The sequence below is a fragment of the Melitaea cinxia genome, chromosome 25 (assembly GCF_905220565.1).
Source record: "Melitaea cinxia chromosome 25, ilMelCinx1.1, whole genome shotgun sequence".
In the NCBI taxonomy this organism is placed as follows: Eukaryota; Metazoa; Arthropoda; class Insecta; order Lepidoptera; family Nymphalidae; genus Melitaea; species Melitaea cinxia.
Genome location: NC_059418.1, coordinates 11760426 through 11776776, shown reverse-complemented (window position 1 = coordinate 11776776; position 16351 = coordinate 11760426). Strand labels below are relative to the sequence as shown.

At 37.4% G+C, this 16351-nt stretch overlaps 1 protein-coding gene and 1 long non-coding RNA gene across 2 annotated transcripts in view; both read right to left on the bottom strand.

Annotated features, from left to right (window-relative positions):
* The window catches only part of LOC123665871 (catenin alpha), an 80585-nt gene that overhangs the window by 41817 nt on the left and 22417 nt on the right, over positions 1-16351 (bottom strand). The window lies entirely within an intron of this gene.
* On the bottom strand, positions 1175-9558 carry LOC123665874. Its single transcript, XR_006745117.1, has 3 exons — positions 9547-9558; positions 4319-4328; positions 1175-1308 (listed from the first exon to the last, which is right to left on the bottom strand). It is a non-coding gene; the product is annotated as an uncharacterized LOC123665874 (long non-coding RNA).

Genomic DNA, 16351 nt, shown 5'->3' with positions numbered 1-16351 from the left:
AAGGTCGAGGTACTTCCCCAGTCGGGCTGCTCCATATTTTGAGCAGGGAATTCCTGCGTGCCCTACCTCAGTTACTAGCAGTGATGTACAAGATACCTCAAATAAAGTATCTCGAATACCAAACACAAAATAATTTTAAAATAAGTATTTCAGATACCAGATACAAATAACTTTCTGTAATGGTATCTGAAATACTAGATATAAAATACGTATCTTTCAAATACTTTTTATAGTTAAAATACTTTTGTAAAATAATTATGTTTGCTCGCAAACGAAAAAAAAACCGACTTCAATTACATCGACGAGTAATACAACGTAGATCGACGAAAAAATAGTCAAGTAACTACGCGTTATCAAAGATTACTCCAAAAGTAGTTATCAGATCTCAATAAAATTTATATGTGACCACATGACAAACATCAGCTTTCGATTAAATTAAAAATTATTAAAATCGATACACCCAGTAAAAAGTTGTTTCGGATTTTCAAGAGTTTCCCTCGATTTCTCTGAGATCCCATCATCAGATCCTGGTTTCCTTATCATGGTACTAATCTAGAGATATATCCTTTCCAACAAAAAAAGAATTATCAAAATCGGTACATCCAGTAGAATGTTATTCGGTAAAATACAACGTAGGTCGACGAAAAAAGCGTCAAGTAAAAACGCATTATTAGATATAACTCGAAAAGTAGTTGTTAGATCTCTAATAAATTTAAATGGGACCAATTGGCACACACCACCTTTCGATTAAAAAAACATTTGTCGAAATCGGTCCACACGGTCAAAAGTTCTGATGTAACAAACATTAAAAAAAAATACAGTCGAATTGAGAACCTCCTCCTTTTTCGGAAGTCGGTTAAAAAATGCGCGAACTCATGTGTTTTGGTCATAGTCACCACGCTGGTCAGGTGGGTTGGTGACCCTGAATCCTCTAAAAACATGTAATAGGATAAAAAAAGACAATTCTTTTTTTCTATAAAATGTTACCACGCCACCTATCAAATTGATCCTAAAAGACTAAAACACGGGACTAAAGATTCAATAGCGCGTTCAGTTTCTGCGACAAACTTAATATTTAAAATTAATGTCACCTACGATGTCACAATAGAATCAGTTATCTGTTACTATAAGTATCTTAGCAAACATGGTATCTACAAAATACTAAGATACCAAACAAAAGGTATTTAAATACAAGATACAAAATGAATTTTTAAAAAAGGTATTTAGTTACAAGATGAAAATACGTATTTTGTATCTTGTATCTGTATTTCAGATACTTTTATCTTAGATAAGTTACATCTCTGTTTACTAGTTAGTCAATTAGTAGTTATTCATAAAAGACAGATAATAAACGTATAACGCAGCAAACGCAACGCAAATAAACCATACTTATTTCATAGAACTTACGTTTTACGATTCAAGCTCCCAGAAAATTTGATTTATTCCGCCACTTTTAATCGACTTCAAGACATAGTACTAAAATGTGTGAAAACAGCACATCTGTAAACAATCTACATTTACGAAAATACCGCAGAAACTGCACGCTTTTATTTATTTTACATTTATAAAAAATAAAAATCTTTTATTAACTTTTCGGAGTTTTTGCTTAAGAATCGATTTTCATACAAGAAGACCACAGGTATGAAAAAAAAGTACTACTACTAAGTACTGAGGGCTACGGTACTAAGGAATATAAGACAAAGCCAGCCCGCTGCGGTCACCAACCCGCCTGCCCAGCGTGGTGACTACGGGCAAACACATGAGTTCACGTTATTTTTGGCGTAAACTTGTGGAGGCCTATATCCAGCAGTGGACTATATAGGCTGTAATGATGAATGATATGAAAAAAAAAGAGGAGTAAAATCTACCGAACGAATGACCTCGTTACGTTTTTGTTAACGCCATCTACAACGATACATTTTGTTACAACGTTTTGTAATAACGACATCGCCGATAGATGGCGTTGTTTGATTCGTTTATTTACCATTTGATATGGTATTAATCTTTTTCTTAGACTAGTAAGCCTTTTTTGTGCCTGTTTAGACAGTCGATCTGAAGGAGTTAACCCCAGTCATACGTCGGAGCTGACACACACGTTTATTTTTAATTTTCATTTAAGCACATTAAAATTTTCTTTAATTTTGTGTTTATTTAATAAAGCTTGGTTAGATTCTTTTGAAGATATTGGAGATTTTCTAACCGGCCCTTTTTCGTTGCGGTCCAGTTTTTTATCATATACGTACAACATAACCTTCGTTATTACATACATTATAAATACAAAAAAAAACTATTTCGTTCAAAATTACGTACCCCTAGTTAGTTATTCATTTACAAATGATACATTTTGATTAGCGCGTTGGCGCTATTTTTTTTGCCCTACTTTCTGTTCTGCTGTCAGTCTGGGTTTCATATTTGTATTTATTTATAACACGTGGTTCAATAAGTCCCGAGACTAAGTACTAAAAAAAGGTCTTTTTTATAAAATTAATTTTTATTCATCAACATAGTCTCCTCCAAGAGCGATACAGTCCCTCCAACGCTTTTCTAACTTTTCTATCCCATGTGTGTAGAACGATTTGTCTTTGGCTTCAAAATAAGCCTCCGTTGCTGCGATAACTTCACTATTTGAGTCAAATTTCTTACCCTGAAGCATTTTTTTGAGGTCTGCAAACAGCCAGTAATCGCTGGGGGCCAATTCTGGCGAATAAGGGGGATGAGGAAGCAATTCGAAGCACAATTCGTTAATTTTGGCCATCGTTCTCACGGACTTGTGACAAGGCGTCCTGGTGAAACACCACTTTCTTTTTGTTCATGTGAGGCCGTTTATCCGCAATTTCGTACTTCAATCGCTCCAATAAGCACATGTAATAGTCACTATTTATATTTTGCCCCTTTTCAAGGTAGTCGATGAAAAGTATTCCATGCGTATCCCAAAATATAGACGCCATAACCTTACCGGCCGATTTCTGAGTCTTTGGACGCTTCGGGCGGCTTTCACCAGCCGCTCTCCACTCCGCTGCCTGCCGATTGGATTCCGGAGTGAAATGGTATATCCAGGTTTCATCCATTGTTACATACCGACGTAAAAAATACTTGATTAATTTTCAAAAGTTTGTATTGCAATTAAATCTTTTCATACATTGCGTTCTCCAGTGATAATCTGAGTCTTATCTATTTATCACTCAGCAATATGACGTTTATTTGAGATGAGGTTTATCATCATGGATTGGTGATAGCATTATCAGATTTAGGTTGCATAAATATATAATCGTCAGAGATCATAGTGATTTCGGTAACTTCGACAGCAAGATGTGGAAAGCGGGCGTGGTTCTGCTGACGTTCTTTGCATTAGTTCGTGGTCAGATCAGGCTGGATCCCTTGGTGGATACGAACCAGGGTCTGATACGAGGTCTGAGCGCCAGCGATGGGGACTATGCCATGTTCTTGGGGATACCGTACGCCCAAGTCGACGCGGATAATCCTTTTGGGGTAAGACCATAATATTACTATATACGGAGTATAAGTCGAATGGGAAAAAATCACAAAAATATTCCCTATGACCTAAATCAGCTTTCACTGACCTTGTATGAGATATCGAACTCATCTGTTATCATTAATGTAGTAACATTATAGATAATCCTTTTGGGGTAAGACCATAATATTACTATATACGGAGTATAAGTCGAATGGGAAAAAATACTAAATATATGGGGAAATATACACATACATAAAAATGACCTAAATCAGCTTTTACTGACCTTGTATGAGATATAGAACTCATCTATTATCATTGATGTAGTAACATTTTAGGCTTATCTGTTTATATCGTGTGACATTCCTTAAAAAGTCATCTTTCCAGAAATTCGATCTCCTCCAGCAGACCGGATTTAAAAGTAAAGCCTTACAAATCTATATATATATAAAAGCGAAAGGTCACTCACTCATCACGAAATCTCCGAAACTATAACACCTACAAACTTGAAATTTGGCAGGTAGGCTCCTTATAGGGCGTAGACATCCGCTAAGAACGGATTTTACGAAACTGGACCCCTAAGGGGGTAAAATGAGGGTTGGAAGTTTGTATGAAAGTCCTATGTTTTTGAAGTAAGAGACTTGAAATTTAAAATTTATGCTCTATAGATGATGAGAAGGTGTGCAAATAATGTATCTTCAGAAATCAACTCCCTTTTGGAGTTACAACGGGGGATGGTAGGTTGACTCATTCATCACGAACATCGGCGCAAGGTTGCCTGTCTGTCTGTATTTTACAGAATATATTTCGGAGAGTGTGCCCAAGAGCTGCACAATTTGGTTCCACCATCACCATTCTACCACCGAACTGCTAGGCATCGCTTGAGTGTGCACCGCTACGTGATTGAAATCCCACGATCTCGCACTAAGCGTTTTGCTTCCTCTTTCTTAATACGCACCGCAAAAATTTGGAATGCCCTTCCGGCTTCCGTTTTTCCAAATAATTACAACTTGGGTATTTTCAAATCAAGAGTGAATAGGCATCTTCTAGGCAAGCGCGCACTATCTTAGGCTGCATCTTTACTTACCACCAGGTGAGATCGCGGTCAAGCGCTAGTCTATATAATAAAAAAAAAAATCACGAAATCTCCGAAACTATAACAGCTACAAACATCAAATTTGGCAGGTAGATTCCTTATAAGGTGTAGACATCCGTTGAGAACGGATTTTACGAAACTCGACGCCTAAGGGGATAAAACGGGCGTGGTAAGTTTGTATGAAAGTCCTATGTTTTAGAAGTAAGAGACTTGAAATTTAAAATGTATGCTCTATAGATGGCGAGAAACTGTCCAAATAATACATCGTAATCTATATATATAAAAGAAAAAGGTCACTAACTTACTCATCACGAGAACTCAAAAACCGCTGGATGGTCCATCCATCCAAGATGAACAAAGATGAAATTTGGCACCGCTAAGTGGGTTTAATTGGGGTTGATAGTTTGTATAAAACATATACAGCAGATATAAGTTCGCCTGCTAGGTTATTTATACTGCAGCCTGAAAATAAAACTAATAACTAATGTGGCGTATAGAGGTTTTATAAAAATAACTATTAAATTATACTAAATTGTGCCTTTGAAAAAGTTACTCAGAGTGATAAGCATTTCAAGTGACTGAAATAAAAGAATAATTTGCGTTAAGCATCTTAATAGTAATGCATATCTTCATAACCACGCGGACGTAGTCGCGGGCAACAGTTAGTGTGTTATAAAACAAAGTCCCCAAAAGCGTATGTGATCGATTCCCTCAAAATCTACTGAACGGATTTTCATGCGGTTTCACCAATGGAGAGAGGGCTTCAAGAGGAAGGTTTACGGAACGGCCAAGCCGATTTCGATGAGAGTTTCACTGGAAGTTTGCCGGGAAAACTTTGTGACAAATTGATTTCAACGCGGGCGAAGCCGCGGGCACAGCTAGTCTAATATATAAAATTTTCGTGTCATGGTGTTAAACATTGAACTCCTCCGAAATGGCTCGACCGATTTTAATAAAATTTTGTGGGCATATCGGGTAGGTCTGAGAATCGGCCAACATCTATTTTTCATACCCCTAAGTTATAAGGGGGGGGGGGATTAAGGTGTTAATAACATATATGGCAAAACAACGTTTGCGGGGTCAGCTAGTAATAAGTATATATAAGTATATGATTACCCTGGTAAACTGGTTACGATACGTTACGTTCCCATTAATCCTTCTCCTACATGGAGAAAGAGGCCTATGCCCAACAGTGGGATGTTACAGGCTGAATGCGTTACAATCCCATATAGTTGTTCGGTTTTTTTTGTTGTTTGCTAGCAAACGACAAAAAAAACCGACTTCAATTACATCGACAAGTAATACAACGTAAGTAGACGTAAAAAATTAAAAAACGCACTAGTTGCCACAACGATAAGTTTTACATCACGGTACCCTTACCCTTGGGATATATTTTGTCCAACAAAAAAAAAAAAAAATCATAAAAATCAGTTCATAAACGACGAAGTTATCCGCGAACACGCGAAATTGGTTAAAAATAAAACTATTAAGCATATTTGAAACCTCTCTGAAATAATTACGTTTAATATTAGCTTTAGCCAATTAAGCTATAGAACGATGTACCCGTTAGATCGAAATTTTTGATATGATAATTTTTATATTCGGTTTAAGCGAACCGTGGCCGTGGCGTGGGAGAGATGCAGGTTCGATCCCCGCTGGACGGTTGATTTTTGATATTATATTAAAAAATGTCTAAAAATAAATTAAAAAATTCGCCAATCTTCAAGTATCAAGATGATAACCTTATCAATAGTTCAGTAAAATCATCTCGTCGGAAATTCCGATGCATCAGATTACATAAGGACTCTTTATCTACACGTGTTTATTTCAACTTGACATTACATGTCGACTTTTCGAGTACTTAGGTAAGAAACAGTGCCAGGTACTTACTTTTGAGATTAATGTTTTTTTCGGTAAATTACATACTGATGAAATATGAATAATATTTTTCGATCTCACCGACGTCATAATAAAAAAATATGAACTGGTTATTAAAATAAAAAATCCAAAAAGAAGGACAAAAATAATCAGACTGCAGACAGCTGGATTAGAACCGGGATCTTCTGTTTTCGGGACCGTCAGATAACCCGCCTGAGTTGTAATGGTGGGGAAATTTACCTTCGTATTCTAATGATATATTGTGGCAGTTTTTCATTGTCTAATAACACGGATAAAACGACATTGCTAAAAATCCTAGCTGGATCGATTTATCGCCCCCGTAACTCTCTGCATACTAAATTCTTGTGTTATATATAATATATATACAATAATTGGTAGTTTAAAGGGATTAGATATTAATTATAATTATACGTATATATAGGGTGTTACTCCTTGAAATGATAACACGATGCTTTATAGGATCCATTCGTCTCACATAAAATTTCCAAGCTTACGAGATTTCGGAAAACCAAAACTTTGTAAGAAATACGAATTGCTTTCAGGCTGCTGTTCCTCATCCAGAGTTCGAGGGCGTTTTTTCAGCCGACGATGAATCAGCGATATGTCCACAAATCGAAGATCTAAATATTATTGGAAGATTGGACTGCCTCCACCTAAACGTATACGTACCGAACCAAGCCAGCAGCAACAACAGGCTACCAGTACTCGTCTGGATATACGGCGGTGGATTTGCGAGTGGCTATTCCAATAGATACTTCTTCGGACCGAAGTTTTTGGTCCGACATGGCGTTATACTGGTCACTCTCAATTACCGACTCGGTCCATATGGATTCATGTGTCTAAACACACCAGAAGTACCTGGAAATCAAGGTCTTAAGGACCAACTTTTGGCGTTGCGTTGGATCAAAGAGAACATAGCTGCGTTCGGTGGTGATACCGATAAAATTACCATTATGGGTCAGAGCGCTGGAGCAGCGTCAGTTGAATACCAAGTATACTTCGGTGAGCCTCATTTATACAATCAAGTAATTTTACAGAGCGGATCGGTTTTAGGCTCTTTGGGTATGACTGGTTCAGACGAAACGGCGCTGTTACAGATAGCTCATCATCTAGGATTCCAAACCGACGATTTAACTGAAGCACTTAATTTCTTGAAAGACGTCGATACAAGTTTAGTAATAGCCGCTGTTTCAGTATTAGGATTACGATTTGGTCCTTGCGTTGAACAGAATTTCGAAGGCGTCGAAGCTTTTGTGACAGATCATCCTCTCAATATAAACGTTTCTAATATTAACAACGTCCCAGTTTTAGCCGGGTTTAATAGTCAAGAATATATTTTTATTTATGGCAATGCACCCGCCAGTTTCTACAACACCTGGAACGGATTTAACACTTCATTGAATGAAGCCTTCGACTACGACGAAGAGTTTAAGGAAATGGAAGATATCGTTAGGCATTTCTACATCGGCGATGAGGAAATAAGCGAAAAAGTAAAATGGGAAATCATTGATTTCAGCTCAGACTTTAATTTTAACTACCCGGCGGAGAAGAGTATGAAGAAATTCATTGAACAAGGAGCTGAGGCCGTTTATCGGTACCTATTTTCGTATAGTGGCGGTAGAAATCACATGAAGAACGAGTTAAATGTAACATCAGACGGCGCGTCTCATGGCGATGAGCTTGGCTACCTCTTCGACTATTACGAGAAAGGAACACCCTCGGAAGACGATCAGAGAATTATCGATCAGATGACAACGCTATGGACAAACTTCGTCAAATATGGGTAAGTTATTATAATTGAGATAATTGTAAGCAGCGTTGAATTTCATTTTAGGTTCAATTGCAATCTGGAATTGTTGATATAGATTAATATTCGCTTCAGCCTGTAATATCCCATAGCTGGGCATAGGCCTTTTTTCCCATGTAGGAGAAGGATCAGAGCTCAATCCATCGCGCTGCTCCAATGCGGTTTGGCGGATATATTCCCTACTATGAGTGACGATCGCTATCAGGTGTATATAATAACAACCGGGACCGACAGCTTAACGTGGTCTCCGAGGCACGATGGGGAGACCCACAAATACTGCACAAACACCCAGAGCACGGCAAACATCTGTATGGCCAATATAAATGTTTGTCGTGTGCGGGGATCGAACCCGCAACCGCCAGCGCAACAGCCACAAACCAGTGCTGTGTCCGTTGCGCCAACATTGTCGATTTATTAATAGTAATATAATTAAATCGAATTTCAATAAATTATTTATCCATACTAATATCATACAGCGGCGGGGAGACCCACAAGAACAGACACCTATATGATTAATATTTAAATTGAATATTTGATATTTTTTATTATAAATTGTGTTTTAGAAAAATCAGTGTGGCCGTCGACAACGCGGTAAATTAACATTGTAGAGTTACACACAGATCATGTAGTGTGTTATAAAATAGTAATGCATAGAGCATGTAGCATGAAAAAAAAAGAGAAAAAAAACATAGTCGTAAATAATTATCTTAATTATTAACCTACATAAATATATATGTATATATAGGTATATATATCTCTCACGTTCAGTTTTGAACTCGCCATCGAATTAGAAAAAATAAGCTTTAGTTCGCAACTTTGCAATGTTGAAAATAATACGCCTCAACGCTTTGAAAATTAAAATGTAAATAAATAATTGTGTTTGCTCGCAAACGAAAAAAAACCGACTTCAATTACATCGACAAGTAATACAACGTAGATCAACGAAAGAATAGTCAAGTAACTACGCGTTATCAAAGATTACTTAATCAGATCTCGATAAAATTTATATGTGACCACATGATAAACATCAGCTTTTGATTAAATTAAAAATTATCAAAATCGGTATACCCAGTAAAAAGTTATTGCAGATTTTCAAGAGTTTCCCTCGATTCCTCTGGGATCCCTTCATCAGATCCTGGTTTCCTTATCATGGTACCAAACTACGGATATCCCCTTTCCAACAAAAAAAGAATTATCAAAATCGGTACATCCAGTAGAAAGTTATGCGGTATAATACAACGTAGGTCGACGAAAAAAGCGTCAAGTAAAAACGCATTATTAGATATAGCTCGAAAAGTAGTTGTTAGATTTCAAATAAATTTAAATAGGACCAATTGGCACACACCACCTTTCGATTAAAAAAAAAATTGTCGAAATCGGTCCACACGTAAAAAAAAAATACAGTCGAATTGTGAACCTCCTCCTTTTTTGGAAGTCGGTTAAAAAGGCATGGATACTTAAGAGCCCATGGATGTTAAAACTTATATTTAAAAGAAAATTAAATATTTGCGCAATATAAATATCCATTCCGCGCGGGACACGAACCCACAAACCGTCGGTTTTTTAGGTGCCTACACGCACCACTATGCCAGACCGGTTGTTACCTGAACTTGAAACCGTGTTTTTTATATTCCAGAGACCCAACTCCAGAGGTAACAGAACTACTCCCCGTGAAGTGGGATCCGATGACCCTGGACACCTACAACTATCTGGACATCGACAGGGAGCTGGCCTTGAAGAAGCGACCTCTTCACGCCAGATTGGCGTTTTGGGATCTATTTTACAAAGCCAATGAAGACAAGGTGAAGATTTTCGGTGGGAATTGAAGAAAATTGGCAGATTTATTAAAAAAATTATAATTATTAATAAGTGGTTGATTTTTTTTTTCTCGCCAAACCTTTAACGTAGTCTAACTTGAACTAGTTGTGTACATAATCCTGTATTTCTAACTTTGGGAGACCTTTTAACCTGGCGACTTATAGTACAGGTATTTTATATTTTTTTTGAGCACCAGTCCTTCGCTAATCATTTGTCAAACTTTGTGTTGGAGTTATATCATTAATAAGATAAGGTTTCATTGTATCAACATAACTGTGATGGAAAATAAATTATTATTATTATTATTATTAAAATACAATGTCTGTCTCATTATTGCATTAGGACGTAGGTTAGTAGACATGTAATCAAGACTAAACTACAGTGACCAAATGTTACGGTCCCCGGGCTCAACGGGGCCCGAGCCATCCCGGGAGACTGAGCTGTGAGAAATTACCTAACATTTCAAAAGCTTCAGCCTATAATAGCTCACTGCTGGGCATAGATCTCTTTCCCCGTGTAGGAGAAGGATCAGAACTTAGTCCACCACGCTGCTGAAATGCGAGTTGGCGGACATATTCCTTAACATGAGTAGTGATCGTTATTAGGATTTAAACAAAATGTATTTTTATTAAGCTGCTAATTTTCTGCCACTGCCCGGCCCACCCACGAAAGCGCAGCTCAAGGTCGCGAATATTCATAATATAAATCCCTAATGAACTGACTCCCGGACCCTAAGTTTAACATTTGAATTCCTCCTGTTTTTTTTTTTTATATTACTAGGTCGGCAAACAAGTGTACGGCTCACCTGATGGTAAGTGATTACCGTAGCTTATAGACGCTTGAAACACCAGAAGCATCTCAAGCGCGTTGCCGACCCAATCCCTAATCCATCCCCAGGAGCTCTGGTCACCTAACTCACCAACAGGAACATAATACTGCTTGAAAGCAGTATTATTTAGCTGTGATCTACTGTAAGGTCGAGGTACTACCCCAGCCGGGCTGCTCCATATTTTGAGCAGGATATTCCTGCTGTGCCCTACCTCAGTTAGTTTGTAACATCCCACTTCTGGGCACAGGCAACTGCCCCGCGGGCTGGCGGATACTACATACATACAAATATGAACTTTATACCGTTAGATGATGAACATACAAAGAAGCTGATACGTCACTATATAAATATAAAATAAGATTAATTTACAAACACGAAACCTACATCGGAATCTTCATTACATCACCAAACATCGACTGGTACTTTAAAAAAAAAAACTGATTTATGTCAAAAGAACCACCTTTGAACTTTAAATCAAGGCAACTTAAATCCAACTTAATTACCATATGAATTAAATTAAATTTCGTTTAACATTTACTATACTAATATGATAAACGCTAGTCTAAAGCTATTATGGTATTCGATTCATTATAATTTTTATAACAAAGGATTATTTGTATTATCGTTCGAAGACGTCATTGACGGTATTTTGATATTTTAATTAGCGTTGCGTTTATATGACCTTTGGTGGACCTTTGGTTGGAACTTTCATCATTACAGCCTATACAGTCCACTGCTGGACATAGACCTCCACAAGGTTGGTGACCGCAGTACTGGCTTTGTCGGTTGGAACTTTAATTGTCTCCAAATCATTATTTTTTGGAAAAGTTTTTTTTTACGTTGGTCTCCGTATTGTCTTGTAGGGAATTATCGATTTACGCTGCAGCCTACAGGCTTTATTACAATATCAATGGCCTCTTTTCCCATGTTGGAGACGGATCAGAGCTTAATCCACTACGCTGCTCCAATGCGGGTTAGCGGGTATGTTTCTTACTATCGCTATCTGGTGTACATGATGACAACGGGGACCGACGGCTTAACGTGCTCTCCGACACGGTGGGGAGAATCCACAAGGACTGCACAAACACTCAGACCACGGCAAACATCTGTATGGCCAATACAAATGTGCGTGGATCGAACCCGCATCCGCCAGCGCGCCAGCCACAAACAGGCGGTGTGACCGTTTCGCCAACGTGGCGACATGGTCGATTAATTAAATATAATATAATTAAATCGAATTTTAATAAATTATTTATCTATCTATTATACGTATATCTCTAATATATAAAATTCTCGTGTCATAGTGTTAAACATTGAACTCCTCCGAAACGGCTCGACCGATTTTAATAAAATTTTATGGGCATATCGGGTAGGTCTGAGAATCGGCCAACATCTATTTTTCATACCCCTAAGTTATAAGGGGGGGGGGGGGGGATTAAGCAGGTTAATAACATATATGGCAAAGAAACGTTTGCGGGGTCAGCTAGTCTAATATATAAAATTCTCGTGTCGCGGTGTTTGTAGTTAAACTCCTCCGAAACGGCTCGACCGATTCTCATGAAATTTTGTGGGCATATCGGGTAGGTCTGAGAATCGAATAACATATAAATATGTTTCATACCCCTAAGTTATAAGGGGAGGATGCGAGGGTTAAAAAAAAATAATAAGAAATTTTGTGTGCACATCGGCTAGGTCTGAGAATCGAACAACATCTATTTTTCATTCCCCTCAGGTAGGGGGGGAGGGGGGGGTTGAGAAGTCGAAAATATATGGCAAAACAACGTTTGCGGGGTCAGCTAGTTGTTCTATACTAATATTATGAAGCTGTGTTTGTTTAGACGCGCTAATGTCAGGGTCTACTGGACACTGTCCATATAGGAGAAGGAATTCCGCAGTTAAGTAATAACAATACACATACCCTTATAAATTTAATTTTCAATAATAATCGAAATCGCTTATGACCCCATTACGACACGACACATGAAGATGTTCAGACCAAAAAGAAATTCGACAAAAAAAAAATCAATATTATTTGCGTCTTGCAATTATTACAACGGGTTGGGTCACGCGGTTTCACCCACCCAAAAGTGATGAATACACTTGTGCCTTCTGTGACATAATCAAAATTAAAAATAGCTTTATTTAATTTGTATGATTTTATTTTTGTGTTACCCACACATTAGGGAATTCTAAACATTTTTTAATATCATATCATCTATAAATATAATAAAATGGTAGGAAAGTCTAAACTGTACATTGAATATTTTTTTAAAAGAATACTTGGGGTGTGATCTACAATCGATACCGAAGCCAAAAATATAGTTTTTAGAATTTTTTCTGTTTGTCTGTATGTATGTCCGGGATAAACTCAAAAAGTTCCGCATGGATTTACTTCAAATTTGGCACGAATATTATTAAGAAGTCGGGTCAACATATAGGCTACATTATCACGCTATCACCTACGGGGAACGAGCAGTGAATTTTTATTTCTTCAACGCATTCTGTAACATCGCGTAATCTAACGACGCATATTTGAATGTTGTTATTATGTTAATAACCATGCTATAAGCTAGCTTCACACTATAAATAAAGACATTTTGTAGTATATTTAGTATCAGCATTGCACCCGTGCGAAGCCGGGGCGGGTCGCTACTTAATAAATAATAATAAATCCGTAACTTAATTGGCTAGAGCACCGACACGGTCAGTCGGAGATGAACGGTCGATTTTTGATGATATTAAAAAATGTTTAGCTTTATTTAAACAGGTTCAAAATCACCTTCAAAACGTCCGCTTACAAATTAGAATTTTAACCAGCGTTAAATGTTCAGCTACCGGATTATTATTCGGAATGTAGATTCTTCTGAGAAGAACCGGCAAGTAAGTATAAGGCAATATAATCGTGTTACGACGAAAAATAACGACTTCAATTACATCGACGAGTAAATACAACGTAAGTAGACGAAAAAATAGTCAAGTGAATACGTGCCATTGGAGTTAACTCATAAAGCACTCGCCGGACCTCGATCAAATTTAAATGGCATCACGCGACGAGCACCAGATTGTACAAAATGACGTCACGATCGTCGCTCAACGCTTCAGCCTGTAATATCCCACAATTGGGCATAGGCCTCTTTTCCCATATAGAAGAAGGATCAGCGCTTAATCAGCCACGCTGCTCCAATGCGGGTTGGCGGATATATTCCCTACTATGAGTGACGATCAGGTGTACATTATAACGACCGGGACCGACGGCTTAACGTGCTCTCCGAGGCACGGTGGGTAAACCCACAAGGACTGCACAAACACCCAGATCACGGCAAACACCTGTGTGACCAATACAAATGTTTGCCGCCAGCGCAACAGGTACAATCCATGGCTGTAACCGTTGCGCCAACGCGGCGTCAACAACAAACAAATACAGCCGAATTGAGAACCTCCATTTTGAAGGTTAAAAAACCAAATCAATGCCTCCGGTGTTACAGACGTCTATAAGCTACGGTAATCGCTTACCATCAGGTGAGCCGTACGCTTGTTTGCCGACCTAGTTGTATATAAATAATTCTAAAAAAAAAAGGGCGCTTTAATTTAATTTTATTTCGACAACGGACAAACTAACAAACACAGCTGTTTCATATAAAATATATGCAAAAGTATTTGTGACATCAATACTTTGCAGAACGAATTCTCTGACTCGGTGAACTAGTCGACCCACGCGACAGTTCCTGCGATGACGTCATACATTATTCCATTTATGATAAACAAGATTTTTTTTAAAAGAAAGAAAGAAACGTTTTTATTGACAAAAAACAGACAAAAATTCTAAAAACTATATTTTTGGCTTCGGTATCGATTGTAGATCACACTCCAAGTATTCTTTTAAAAAAATATTCAATGTACAGTTTTGACTTTCCTACCATTTTATTATATATGTATAGATGATGCGTTTTTACTTTTTCGTCTAATTACGTTGTGAAACTGTTCGATGTAATTGAAGTCGGTTTTTTGTCTTTCGTTTTCGAGCAGACACAAATACCATTTATATGTCTCGCTTGTGTCTGGAGCAAAACTCGCTATGGATTAATAAATTGAGTGAGCCTAGTCATTAAAGTAACTAGCTTTTACCAGCGGCTTCGCTCGCATTGAATTTTTTTTTAATAAAAAGTATCCTATGTTACTTCTAATATCTCCAAGAATATGTGTACAAAGTTCCACGATGATCGGTTAAGTAGTTTTCGCGTGTGAGCGTAACAAACAAACTTACATTCACATTTATAATATTAGTAGGGAAGTAGGGATTTTATTTAGAACTAGCTGTGCCTGCGACTTTGTTGCGTTTTAGGTATTTACATGTTCAACGTGATTCTTTAAATTGGCATAACTTTTTTATTTACGAACCGATTGTCATGAAACAAACATTAAATGTTAAGTGAAACCTACCACAATATATTAGTGAAAACCACATCTAAATCGGATATGCCGTATCTGAGATTAGCGTATACAAATGCACAGACAAAAAAAAAAAACAAAAATTCTAACAATCATCGTTTTGGGAGCTATTTGGGCCGATAAAGGTCCCAATAATATTTTTTCTTATATATCTTCCATGTACAGACAGCGATCTGTTAGATTTTAATTATATATACTGATTTCTGTCTGTCAATCTTTATGTCATCAGTTAATATACGCGAATGAAAACGCGAGCGAAATCTAGTATAAAATTATACGTCCGTACCGAAGCGCTTCGATAACAAGCAGCCACCATGACTCTATGGTAATCGACGTGACGTCCCCGAAATATCACTTCCACATGTATAAGATGTTCGGATATATTTTTACAACTTTACGTACTAAAAGGATGCAATTGAGATTACGAACGGATCTTGAGCGGTATAGAGATCGCCTTGCCTCACTTCTGTGTGTTTGTGCTTGTGTCTTGTGTGTGTTTCCGGGAACCCGACACACGAATAAATCCTAGTAGGGACTGGTAAGGGGGCGTTCATAAAACACGCGAGATGTTTAAGTGGGGGAGGGGGTCGAGTCAAATCTCATCTAATATTAAGTTGGAGAGGGGGCCTCGGCAAATACCATATATCACGCAATTTTTTTTGATTGAAACAAAAAAATTCTACTAATAATAATAACAATAATAATAATAATAATAATATTTTTTATTGCACACCATTAAAAGATACAAACAAAAGTAGTACAATTAGAGAAAGATGTACAAAGGCGGTCTTATCGCTAAAACAGCGATTTCTTCCAGACAACCTTTGGGTATAGGACAGCGCATAGAAATACTATATACTATTTTGGTCCATTTAATCCAGATTGTACAAGCTTAAGATTTAATCTTAAGCGTAATCGTAATACGATTAAGATCATTCACTAATTCGTTCGAAAGAAAATAATTTCAATAACAATCCAACG